We start from the raw sequence: 12,005 nt of genomic DNA, 5'->3' as shown, positions 1-12,005 counted from the left end.
AGAGAAAAGATCAGAGAATGGAGTTAGAAGGAAACCAGATATCCCTCTGGCCCATTATTTACAGCTGATATCTGGTCTTCCCAACTATGTCTTCTAGTGTTCAGTGTGGTAAATAAAATCTTCCAAACATGTTTCCTCATTTTTTTTGCTAGAAATACCTTTGCCTTCCTCCACATTTAGAAAACCTTAATTTTTCTAGATGTGGGTCAAAAATATTCTTTCCAGTATATTCTCCAATTCCGTTGCTGCTGCTACTACTGCTAAGTCGCTTCAGTCATGTCCGACTCTGTGCGACCCCATAGATGGCAGCCCACCAGGCTCCCCTGTCCCTGGTATTCTCCAGGCAAGAACACTGGAGTGGGTTGCCATTTCCTTCTCCAATGCATGAAAGTGAAAAGTGAAAGGGAAGTCGCTCAGTCGTGTCCAACTCTTAGCAACCCCATGGACTGCAGCCCACCAGGCTCCTCCGTCCATGGGATTTTCCAGGCAAGAGTACTGGAGTGGGGTGCCATTGCCTTCTCCTGTTATATAATTATATGCAGATGATGCTGTAGTATTTTTTTTTTATATTCATTGAGTCGCTATAGTAGTAGTAACAGTGCAAGTAGTCATAGTAGTTAACCACTTGTTGAGGAGGTATTATGTACTGGGCATTGTTTTTCTGTTTGTTTTTTGTGGATTTTTTTTTTAGCTTTACAAATATGTGTGCTAACTCTCAGTTGTGTCCAACTCTTTGCAACCCTATGGGCTGTAGCCCACCGGGCTTCTCTGTCCATGGGATTTCCCAGGCAAGAGTACTGGAGTGGGTTGCCATTTCCTTCACTATCTACATATATACATACATTGTATTAGTCAACTTTAGCTGTCATAACAAAATATCACAGATTGGTTGGCTTTAATAACATTTATTCCTGTACAGTTCTGGAGACCAGAAGTTCAGTATGAAAGTGCAAGCAGGATTAGCTACTGGTAAGACCTCTTATCCTGGCTTGTCAATGACTGTCTTCTCACATACTCTCACGTGCTCTTTCCTCTGTGTTCATACAGAAGAAGAGCTCTGATGTCTTCCTCTTTATATAAGGACACCAATTATATTAGATTAGGGCTTCGTCCTTACTACCTCAAAGGCTTTATCTTCAAATGCAGTTACATTGGATATTAGAGCATCAACATATAAATGTTGGGGATACCCAATTCATTCCATAACATCCATAATCTCATTTATTATTTACAACTTGTGAGATACCTTCAGAATTTACAGATAAGGGAACTGAAGATTGGAATTTACATATATTAGTTTTTATAGATAAAAATGATAGAATCAGAATTTAAATCCCAATCTGTCTTATTCCAAAACCTATGCTTTTTAACTACTCCCTGCTATGACCATGAGTTGTGTTGCCTTTCACTAGGTCCCCACGTGGAAGGGGCCATGTCCTATTCATTTTTAAACTCCAGCACCTTATGTAATGTCTGCCCCATGATATACATTCCATAAATGTTCCTAGAATTAAATATGAATGATACAGAGAAAACAAACAAAAAAGGGCTTATAGTTTCAAACCACATTTATCAACCATAAATAATAGAAAAATACAAAATATAAAACAAAGGAAAAGCAAGAAAAAGGTAAGTATAAGAAACAGTCATTTCTTTTCCTCGACATGCAGTAGGTTTACTTTGATCCCCTTCTCTCAGTTGGATTCTAGTTAATATTTCTTTTCAACTCACTGTTTTGCTGAGAGCCAAGAGATCAGATTTTTTTTTTTTTTTTTTTGGTTTGAAACAGCCAGTTTCGTTTTCTTGGAACAGTCTCCTCCTGAAGCAAAAACCTCTGTTTTGGAGCAAAGCCTCCCTCCTGGGGTTCTCTGTTCTGCCAGTGCTGAATTCCTTTGAGTTTCTCTCTGGAGCAGGTCTGGAGCCAGTAGCTCTCCCTTCTTTTGAACCACTGAGCAAGTCCTCTCTCATCTTGGTTTCCCCTTGCTGTGCTGGAGGCCTGTTCAGTCACACTCTCTGTTTCAGCTCTTTTCAGTAAACCCCCACCAGCAAAATCTGGTTGAATACACAAGCAGGTTGACTTTTTTAAGATAAGATTATTTTGATACAGCACTAATATCTTGCATAAAAAGTGGTATATCACTTTACTATAAGCCAGTCAACTTCTTCACAAGCAATGCAGACATAAGATCAAAACTTTAATAAGTAGAGAATGAATCCAAAAGATTATACACTGTTAAGATATGAAAAGGATTTCAGGCATCATCACATCAGACGAACTGCCTATCTAATGAAGAATTCCTACTATAATAAATTGAGCGTTAGTTTTCCAGAATGAAAACCTTTTGCATTTTGAAAGAAAAGCCTAATTCTGTGTTAGACAGCTCTGCTAATAAAGTTGCCTTAAATTAAACAAATATCTACTTCTCTTGAAATTTTGTTACTCGTTATTTTAAGTCACTGTGGATGGTGAATGCAGCAATGAAAGTAGAAAATGATTGCTTCTTGGAAGGAAAGTTGTGACAAACCTAGACACTGTGTTAAAAAGCAAAGACATCACTTTGTCAACAAAGGTCTTTGTAGTCAAGGCTATGGTCTTTCCAGTAGTCATGTGTGGATGTGAGAGCTGTACAATAAAGAAAGCAGAGTCCTGAAGAATTGATGCTTTCCAGCTGTGGCACTGGAGAAGACTCTTGAGAGTCCCTTGGAAAGCAAGGAGATCACACCAGTTAATTTTAAAGGAAATCAACTGTGAATACTCTTTGAAAGGACTGATGCTGAAGCTGAAGCTTCAATACTTTGACCACCTGAGGCAAACAGCTGACTCATTGGAAAAGACCCTAATGCTGTGAAAGATTGAGGGAAGAAAGAGAAGAGGTTGGCAGAGGGTGAGACGGTTGGATAGCATCACCAATTCAATGGACCTGAATTTGGACAAACTCCAGGAGATAGTGAAGGACAGGGAAGCCTGGCATGCTACAGTCCATGGTATAGCAAAGAGTCAGACAAGACTTGGTGATTGAACAACAATATTTTAAAAACATGTATTAACTCTATGCTCAATTAACAGGTGCTGTCCTTGGTGCTAGAATTTCTAGTCATTTATCTACCAAAACCAATATGCAGTGGTTCAGTTCAGTTCAGTTCAGTCGCTCAGTCATATCCGACTCTTTGCGACCCCATGAATCGCAGCACGCCAGGCCTCCATGTCCATCACCAACTCCCGGAGTTCACTCAGACTCACGTCCATCGAGTCAGTGATGCCATCCAGCCATCTCATCCTCTGTCGTCCCCTTCTCCTCCTGCCCCCAATCCCTCCCAGCATCAGAGTCTTTTCCAATGAGTCAACTCTTTGCATGAGGTGGCCAAAGTACTGGAGTTTCAGCTTTAGCATCATTCCTTCCAAAGAAATCCCAGGGCTGATCTCCTTCAGAATGGACTGGTTGGATCTCCTTGCAGTCCAAGGGATTCTCAAGAGTCTTCTCCAACACCACAGTTCAAAAGCATCAATTCTTTGGTGCTCAGCCTTCTTCACAGTCCAACTCTCACATCCATACATGACTACTGAAAAAACCATAGCCTTGACTAGATGAACCTTTGTTGGCAAAGTAATGTCTCTGCTTTTGAATATGCTATCTAGGTTGGTCATAACTTTCCTTCCAAGGAGCAAGCGTCTTTTAATTTCATGGCCGCAGTCACCATCTGCAGTGATTTTGGAGCCCCAAAAAATAAAGTCTGACACTGTTTCCACTGTTTCCCCATCTATTTCCCATGAAGTGATGGGACCGGATGCCATGATCTTCGTTTTCTGAATGTTGAGCTTTAAGCCAACTTTTTCACTCTCTTCTTTCACTTTCATCAAGAGGCTTTTGAGTTCCTCTTTACTTTCTGTCATAAGGGTGGTGTCATCTGCATATCTGAGGTTACCGATATTTCTCCCGGCAATCTTGATTCCAGCTTGTGCTTCTTCCAATCCAGCGTTTCTCATGATGTACTCTGCATATAAGTTAAATAAGCAGGGTGACAATATACAGCCTTGAAGTACTCCTTTTCCTATTTGGAACCAGTCTGTTGTTCCATGTCCAGTTCTAACTGTTGCTTCCTGACCTGCATACAGATTTCTCAAGAGGCAAGTCAGGTGGCCTGGTATTCCCATCTCTTTCAGAATTTCCCAGTTTATTGTGATCCACACAGTCAAAGGTTTTGGCATAGTCAATAAAGCAGAAATAGATGTTTTTCTGGAACTCTCTTGCTTTTTCCATGATCCAGCGGATGTTGGCAATTTGATCTCTTGTTCCTCTGCCTTTTTTAAAACCAGCTTGAACGTCAGGAAGCTCACGGTTCACATATTGCTGAAGCCTGGCTTGGAGAATTTTGAGCATTACTTTACTAGCGTGTGAGATGAGTGCAATTGTGCGGTAGTTTGAGCATTCTTTGGCATTGCCTTTCTTTGGGATTGGAATAAAAACTGACCTTTTCCAGTCCTGTGGCCACTGCTGAGTTTTCCAAATTTGCTGGCATATTGAGTGCAGCTGTTTCACAGCATCATCTTCCAGGATTTGAAATAGCTCAACTGGAATTCCATCACGTCCACTAGCTTTGTTCATCGTGATGCTTTCTAAGGCCCACTTGACTTCATATTCCAGGACGTCTGGCTCTAGGTCAGTGATCACATCATCATGATTATCTGATGTTTAGTTGCCAACTCATGTTTAGTTTAGTTGCCAACTCATGTCCAACTTGTGTGACCCCTTGGACTATAGTCTGTCAGGCTCCTCTGTCCACGGGAGTCTCCAGGCAAGAATACTGGAGAGGGTTGTTATTTCCTTCTCCAGATGATCTTCTCAACCCAGGAATTGAAACAGGGTCTCCTGCATTGCAGGCAGATTCTTTACCAACTGAGCTATGAGGGAAAACCAGTATGCAGCAACTCCTCCCAATTATCTGTGTTGTCAGTTGAGGGGACCGAAAATGAAGCTGAAGTGGAATAAGGTGGAGATCCCATTGGTGAAAACTTGGAATTATTTTCACAAGGTGGAAATAGAAAGCCATGGAATAGTAGATCAAAAAGGCATAGGAGTAGAGAAGACGTGGATATGAATGGCCATGGATATGAATGGATATGAATGCTGGGTGTGAATTGGATGGTATGGACCATATTCAAAGAACAAAATAAAATTCCGCCAAAGTTACAGACAAATTATAAAAGTAGGATGCATATTAGAATGAAAAGCAAAATAAATCTCTACATAATTATAGATCCTTAATAGAAACATTTCATAACTTCTCACCTCTTTTTCACAAGGTAATGGTGTTCTACTTGTTTTATAGAACTAGACCTACAGAATGTCTTTTGTCACTTCCTAATCTGCTCACAATCCCAACCAGCACATATTATGAATATTGGTAAAACCTCAAACAGGAATAACAGGGTGGACATAGTATATCATACTCCTGACCCCACCAGGATTATCTTTTCCCATGACCATGCAACTTTGTCTGAACTCACCCTCTTTCATAATAGAAATAGATACACAAGCAATATTATGATTGCCACCATGGAGGAGTGGTCTTCATAGATAGTAAGTACTTTTTTTTTTTAACAAATTTTCTTTAATTGTCTTTTTGATTTATTTTTGGCTGTCCTGGGTCTTGGTTGCTGTGTGGGCTTTTCTCTAGTTGTGAAGAGTAGGGGCTACTCCCTAGCTGTGGTGCCTGGGCCCCAGGGTGTGGGTGTTTCAGTAGTTGTGCTACATGGGACCAGCAGCTGTGGCGCCCAGGCTCAGTAGCTGTGGTGCATGGGTTTAGTTGCTCCGCGACTTGTGGGATGTCCCCGGATCAGGGATGGAACTCATGTTCCAACCTACATTGGCAGGTGGATTCTTTACCACTGAGCCACCAGGGAAGCCCGATAGCAAGTACTTTCATCTAATTCCTATCAGGAAAAAAAAAAAAATCTAGTGTTTCATCTCCCAACAACATGAAAACATGTTGTAATATTATCTATCTTTACAATTATTATATTCTCTATATTTATCTTATTGTCAATCCTTATCTATTACCTTTCTTAGAAAAAAATCCTCCTAATCCTATTGCACTCATCTAGAACCTCAAGCACAAACCTATTAAAAACGTGTATGTTTCTACATTTATGTTTTACAGTTTTTTCTCCAATGTCTCACTCCCCTGATATTATCCTCTCAACCTGTTCCATTCGAGCCATTCCAGAACCATTTTCATTGAGAATACAAATGAATACTTCAAAGTTTTAATATAAACTTAATTCATTCTAAAGGAAATAAATACTAATCCTATAACATTCAAGAATGTGCCAAAAGGGTCTAAAATGAATTTCCCTCCCTACTTATAACCCTAGCCACAGTTCTCCTCCGTAAACTGTTACCTAGTTTTTCAGTGTGCATCTGGAGAAGTAAAATAGACATATATGCATTTTGTTGTTTTACATTTTTTTCTTCAAATGGTAGCATGTACTCTTCTGATCGTTCCATTTTTCACTCATTGCATATTGGACATCTTTCCATATCGATACATGAAACAAAAATTTTTATCCCCTTTCCCTCTTCCGTTGTGTGCCTCTATATTATGTATTTAATTGGTCCCCTCAACCAATTGATCCCCATCAACATTTTGATGTTTTTAATCTTCTGCTATTATAAATGATGCTATAATAATAAACTGTACATATGTCATGCATGTTGCAGTTTGCAGAAGAAATATTTTGAACAGAATTTCTAAGTCAAGGGATATGGGTATTTTTCATCTTTGCTATATGACTATACTATATTGCCCAGCATATAAATCATACTTATTTATATTATTCCCTAACACAGTTATGGGTATAGTGCATTGTCAATCTTTTTAATACTTACCAGTCTAAATATAGTATTCCTCTGCAATTATAATACACTTTTCTCTCATAATGTACAACTATTTACATATTTACGGCCATTTAGATCCCTGTTCTGTGAGTATATACACTGTTTCAATTTTTCTATTTTCATTTTAATAATAATTTGTAGGTATTCTTTATATAATAGAAAAATTGGTTTTTTTGTGATATGAGTTGCAAATTTTTTTCCCAAGTTGGTCTTTATTTTCTTTAATTAAGTCATTTTTAATTTTACAGGGGCAAATGTATTAATCAGTTCTTTTATGATTATGCTTTTTCTGGGTCATACTAAGACATTTCTTCCTTGATAAAAGATGATTTAAAATTCTTTTCTAATAGGTTGTCTTTTACCTTTATGATTTTATTTGTGCCTTCAAATTTTACCCTTTTAGATTTTACTTTGCCACAGGAAATGGCAGCCTCATAATTGTTGTGCAGGCATTGTCACGTCTGTCTCTTTGCAACCCCATGGACTATAGCCCACCAGGTTCTTCTGTCCTCCACCATCTCCTGGAATTTGCTTCTTTGTGGTCCAGTGCTCACATCTGATGACTACTGGAAAAATCATAGCTTTGACTATACAGACTTTTGTTGGAAAAGTGGTTCTGCTTTTAATATGCTGTCTAGATTTGTCATGGGTTTCCCAGGTGGCTCAGTGGTAAAGAACCTGCCTGGCAATGAAGGAAATGCAGGTTTCTCATAACTTTCCTTCCATGGAAGGGGGCTATCCTGGTAGCTCAGACGGTAAAGTGTCTGCCTGCAATGCGGAAGACCTGGGTTCGATCTCTTGTCAGGAAGATCCCCTGGAGAAGGAAATGGCAACCCACTCCAGTACTCTTGATGGAAAATTCCATGGATGGAGGAGCCTAGTAGGCTACGGGTAATGGGATCGCAAAGAGTCGGACTGGGCTAAGCAACCTCACTGGTTGGTTCCTTCCACGGAACAAGCATCTTTTAATTTTGTGACTGCAGTCACTGTCTGCAGTGATTTTGGAGCCCAAGAAAATAAAATCTGTCACTGCTTCCACTTTTCCTCTTCTATTTGCCATGAAGTAATGGCACCAGATGCCATGATCTTCATTTTTTGAATATTGAGTTCTAAGCCAACTTTTTCACTCTCCTCTTTCACCCTCATTAAGAGGCTCTTTAGTTCCTCTTCACTTTCTGCCTTAGAGTGGCATCATCTGCATATCTGAGGTTGTTGATATTTCTCCAGGCAATCTTGATTCCAGCTTGTGGTTCATCCAGCCCACCATTCCATATGAGGTACTCTGCATATAAGTTAAATAATAAGCAGGGTGACAATATACAGCCTTGTTGTACTCCTTTCCCAATTTTGAACCAGTGAGTTATTACATGTCTGGTTCTAACTGTTGCCTTTGACTCACATACAGATTTCTCAGGAGGCAGTGAGGTGATCTGGTACACCCATCTTTTGAAGAAATTTCCATAATTTGTTATGATCCATACAGTCAAGGCTTTTGCATAATAAAGCAGAAATAGATGTTTTTTGGGAACTCCTTGCTTTTCCATGATCCAACACATACTCTCAGTTTGATCTCTAGTTCCTCTGCCTCTTCAAAGTGCAGCTTATACATCTGGAAATTTTTGGTTCACATACTGCTGAAGCCTAGCTTGAAAGATCTTGAGCATTACCTTGCTAGCATGTGAAATGAGCACAATTATGGTAGTTTGAAAATTCTTTGGTATTGCCCATCTGTGGGATACAATATCATTCACTGAATAATCTATCTTTCTGTCTTTTCCCCATCAATTTGAAATGGCACTTTTAACATGTATAACATACGTATCTATCTATCTGGATATTCCTTTCAACTAACCGTCTATTCACATAGCATCATCACATTGTTTTAATTATTGGAGGTTCATAAAATATTTTGTCGAGAATGATTAGACCTTTCTCATTACTTTTCATTTTCAGAGTATGCTTAGCAACTACATATATATTATTCATACATTATATATATTATTCATCTTTTGATCGCCAGAACATCAGCATCCCGTAGTGTCTTGAAGAAGGCCTCACAATGATTACACCTGAGCTCTTGCATGCTCAAAAATGTTTACTCTTTATTTTAGGAAATGGATGCTTCTATGCTATTTTCTAGTGTTAAATATTGCCGTGGAGAAGTCTGATTGAATGACTTAGGCCAGGTTGCAAACAAAGAGAATGATAGCTACTGACAATCACATATATTTGGGAATACAAACTCTCTGTGGGACTATTTTTTGTTTTGCTTCTGCTGTTAAAATATTTACTCTTATTTCATACTTCCATGAATATTGGTGTATATTAGATATATCATACAATGCCAGATAGCAAATGTTAAGCAATGGGCATTCAAGCATTAAATATTTGACATTTAAAACAAAACAAAAAATTCCATCCCCTCTGGAATTCTTGCTATTAAATAGAGTGATGGATATAACTTGGGATTTCTGTCACAGATTTCATAAGCAGCCTTTTCTGTGCAGAGAGTCTGCCTTGAACCAAGCTATGCCTTGGCTTTGGATGAGGTAATATTTTTCTTTCACTGAAAATCAGAGATTGTTCAACATTTCTAACATTTATCAATTTTATTTTCTTCTGTAAGTAATATGCATTACTTTATTATATTTTAGCAAGTCAACAGGTATCTTTGCTTCAATCACTATGAGCTTATTTTGTATTTAGCATCTTCAAAAAGCATGTATGAATATGAACCTTTGATGCTAATGGACTTACTGTTCTTCTGGACATAACTGTTGAATCCCTAACTAGGATTCTCTAATGAGATGTCAGTCAGTTGTAAAATCTTTAGTGAGACTTTGCTTAATGATATTAGCTAATTTTCCTGAGTATTAAGTATCTGCAGGAGAAGGAAATGGCAACCCACTCCAGCATTCTTGCCTGGCAAATCCCATGGACAGAGGAGCCTGGCGGGCTACAGTTCAGAGTCGCAAAAAGTCAGACACGACTGAGCAACGAAGCACAAGTGTCTGGAATGTACTAAGCCCTGTACACATTTTATAGCTGAATGGTTGAGCACATTTAATTCCAATAACAAAACTAGGGTAGATTTTGTCAATACTCACATTTTATGGAGAAAGAAATTGGGTTCCAGAAAGGTTAAGTAAGTTTCCTAGGGTCACACAGCTAGAGAGGGGGCAGGGCCATAGTTTGTATACAGGCATTCTGATTCTAGAACCCATCCACTTTACTGCAATTGTTAACACAGTCACCCAAGTGATGTCTGGGATGACCATGCTCTCAATATGCTATACCTTTCATAGGATCTAAATTTAATACCATTGAAAGAGGGATGTTTTGGCTTATCATTAAGTGCACATATTTTCTAATTCTGGCTCAAATTAGCAACATTGAAACAATGAAAACATTAAAGCCAGTACAACTGGTTCACTGGAATCAAAACAATTTTTGTTTGTAGTTGTTTGAATTTTTCACTTCTCAATCCACTGTTAGACATAATATGAACATCTCTAGAGAGATTATTAAGGAATAAAAAAAGGGCACACACACATATCCTGCTTTGAGGATGATACTATAAATCCCAGATCTGTGCAAGGCTCTTTTATGCTTCAGATTATGTCGAAGGCAGGACTCGATGTGTGACCTGATTGTTTCCTTGCTTTGCCTCTCACCTCTGCTCTGCTGGAAACAGTAGTGACAGCATCATTATCACATCCTCATGCATTTCAACTTAGGGCATGCTAAAGTTGCAGTGAGTGCAATTTCTTCTGGAAGAATAAAACTTTTGCCTCTTTTCCAGTAATTTGCAAAAATGAATAAAAGCAAAACAAATCAGAAGGAAAAAAAAAAAAACCAACACTTGAGTGAACTGCTCTGAAAAATACACTCCGACAGAGAAAAGTTTAAAAAAAGACATTGTTATCAGGTGAAAAATAGCACATTTGAATAAATATTTATGTATGTTTTCATAGTTTTCTGGCTTATGATCCTTCATGTACCTTGCAGGCTGTTAAAGAAACAACTATAAATCATAAATAAAGAATGAAATGAGCTCTATGAAAGCCTCTGATTACTCCCTTACTGAAATCCAGCTTAGCAATCATTTCCTTTCCTTCCCAGTATGTTTCTATAAACAATCCAAAACAAACCTATAGCATGTTTAGGATGCATTTAATATAGACGAAAGTAGGACTATGCACAGAACTGGCAAGAAATTAATTCATATTTCCTCTCTAGCAAAAAAAAGAAAAGTGTGTTGGGAAAACATATTCCTAATGAGAAACAACATGGAAGAATTTCAAATAACTTGATATAAACAACATATGATGTTTCTGTGGATTATGTATCAACCGGGAAGCTAGTGGACGGAACATTTTACTAATTTTCTTCCTATCCCTGACTCTTGTGTGAACTTAGGCATGTCATTTTACTCTGGTTTCTGTAATGACAAAGGTGATTAAATGAGCATGAGCCAGCCCAGCTGCCAGAATGACAAAAACTAATCTAACAGAAACCAAAATGTGTAGTTTTAGCTGAGAAATGCATTTTGCAAATAATCTGTTAGGGCTACAAAGATTTCACATTGTAATTGGAATCCCTGAAAATAGCACAAAAAAATCTCAAACTTTTCCTTCATCCATATGTATCTGGTCAAAACTGATTTTGTTATTCCTGTTTCTTCTAGGGAATTTGCACCCCTATATTTCTTCATGTTGGAGAATTTTCTAAACATCTTTGCCCAGTGGACATCTGCAACTAATCCTATGGCATCGCATCCATTATGGATATCCATTCTCCAAATTTAATACAAAAAAAAATCAAGTGATCTGTAAATCATAACTCTGGATTATAACTTCATAAAAACTTGATCTAGTATTAATTAAAGATTATATATAATTTTAAGTATGTTCAAAATGCATCAGAAAGCCTGATATTGCAGGATTATCTTCATGCTTCTTATTGTAGAAATATAATTTTAAATAGATTCCAGTTACTGACAAAAATATTTTTAAAGTAACTGGATATTGGTTTTGTTTTTGAAAAAAGGAAGTTGAGGCTTCCCAAGTGAGTTCACAGCAAGGTGGAAACTAATATCTATTTTTCTCA

At 38.0% G+C, this 12,005-nt stretch overlaps 1 protein-coding gene across 21 annotated transcripts in view; it reads right to left on the bottom strand.

Moving 5' to 3' along the window:
- The window catches only part of LOC147349347 (uncharacterized), a 690,773-nt gene that overhangs the window by 491,011 nt on the left and 187,757 nt on the right, over nt 1-12,005 (bottom strand). For 7 of the 21 annotated variants that reach the window (XR_015150413.1, XR_015150408.1, XR_015150415.1 and 4 more), the window contains one exon: nt 1,551-2,052. The exons of the other annotated variants lie outside the window; for them this stretch is intronic. The gene's annotated coding sequence lies outside the window, so the exon portion shown is untranslated. Of the gene's footprint in view, nt 1-1,550; nt 2,053-12,005 lie in introns of those variants that run through there. 21 annotated transcript variants of the gene reach the window in all.

Source organism: Bos grunniens, chromosome 21, assembly GCF_055505025.1.
Source record: "Bos grunniens cultivar Pamir isolate PY7600 chromosome 21, Bosgru_T2T1.0, whole genome shotgun sequence".
NCBI lineage: Eukaryota > Metazoa > Chordata > Mammalia > Artiodactyla > Bovidae > Bos > Bos grunniens.
Note: the sequence above shows the minus strand (reverse complement) of the source record. Positions and strands in the feature narration are given on the sequence as shown.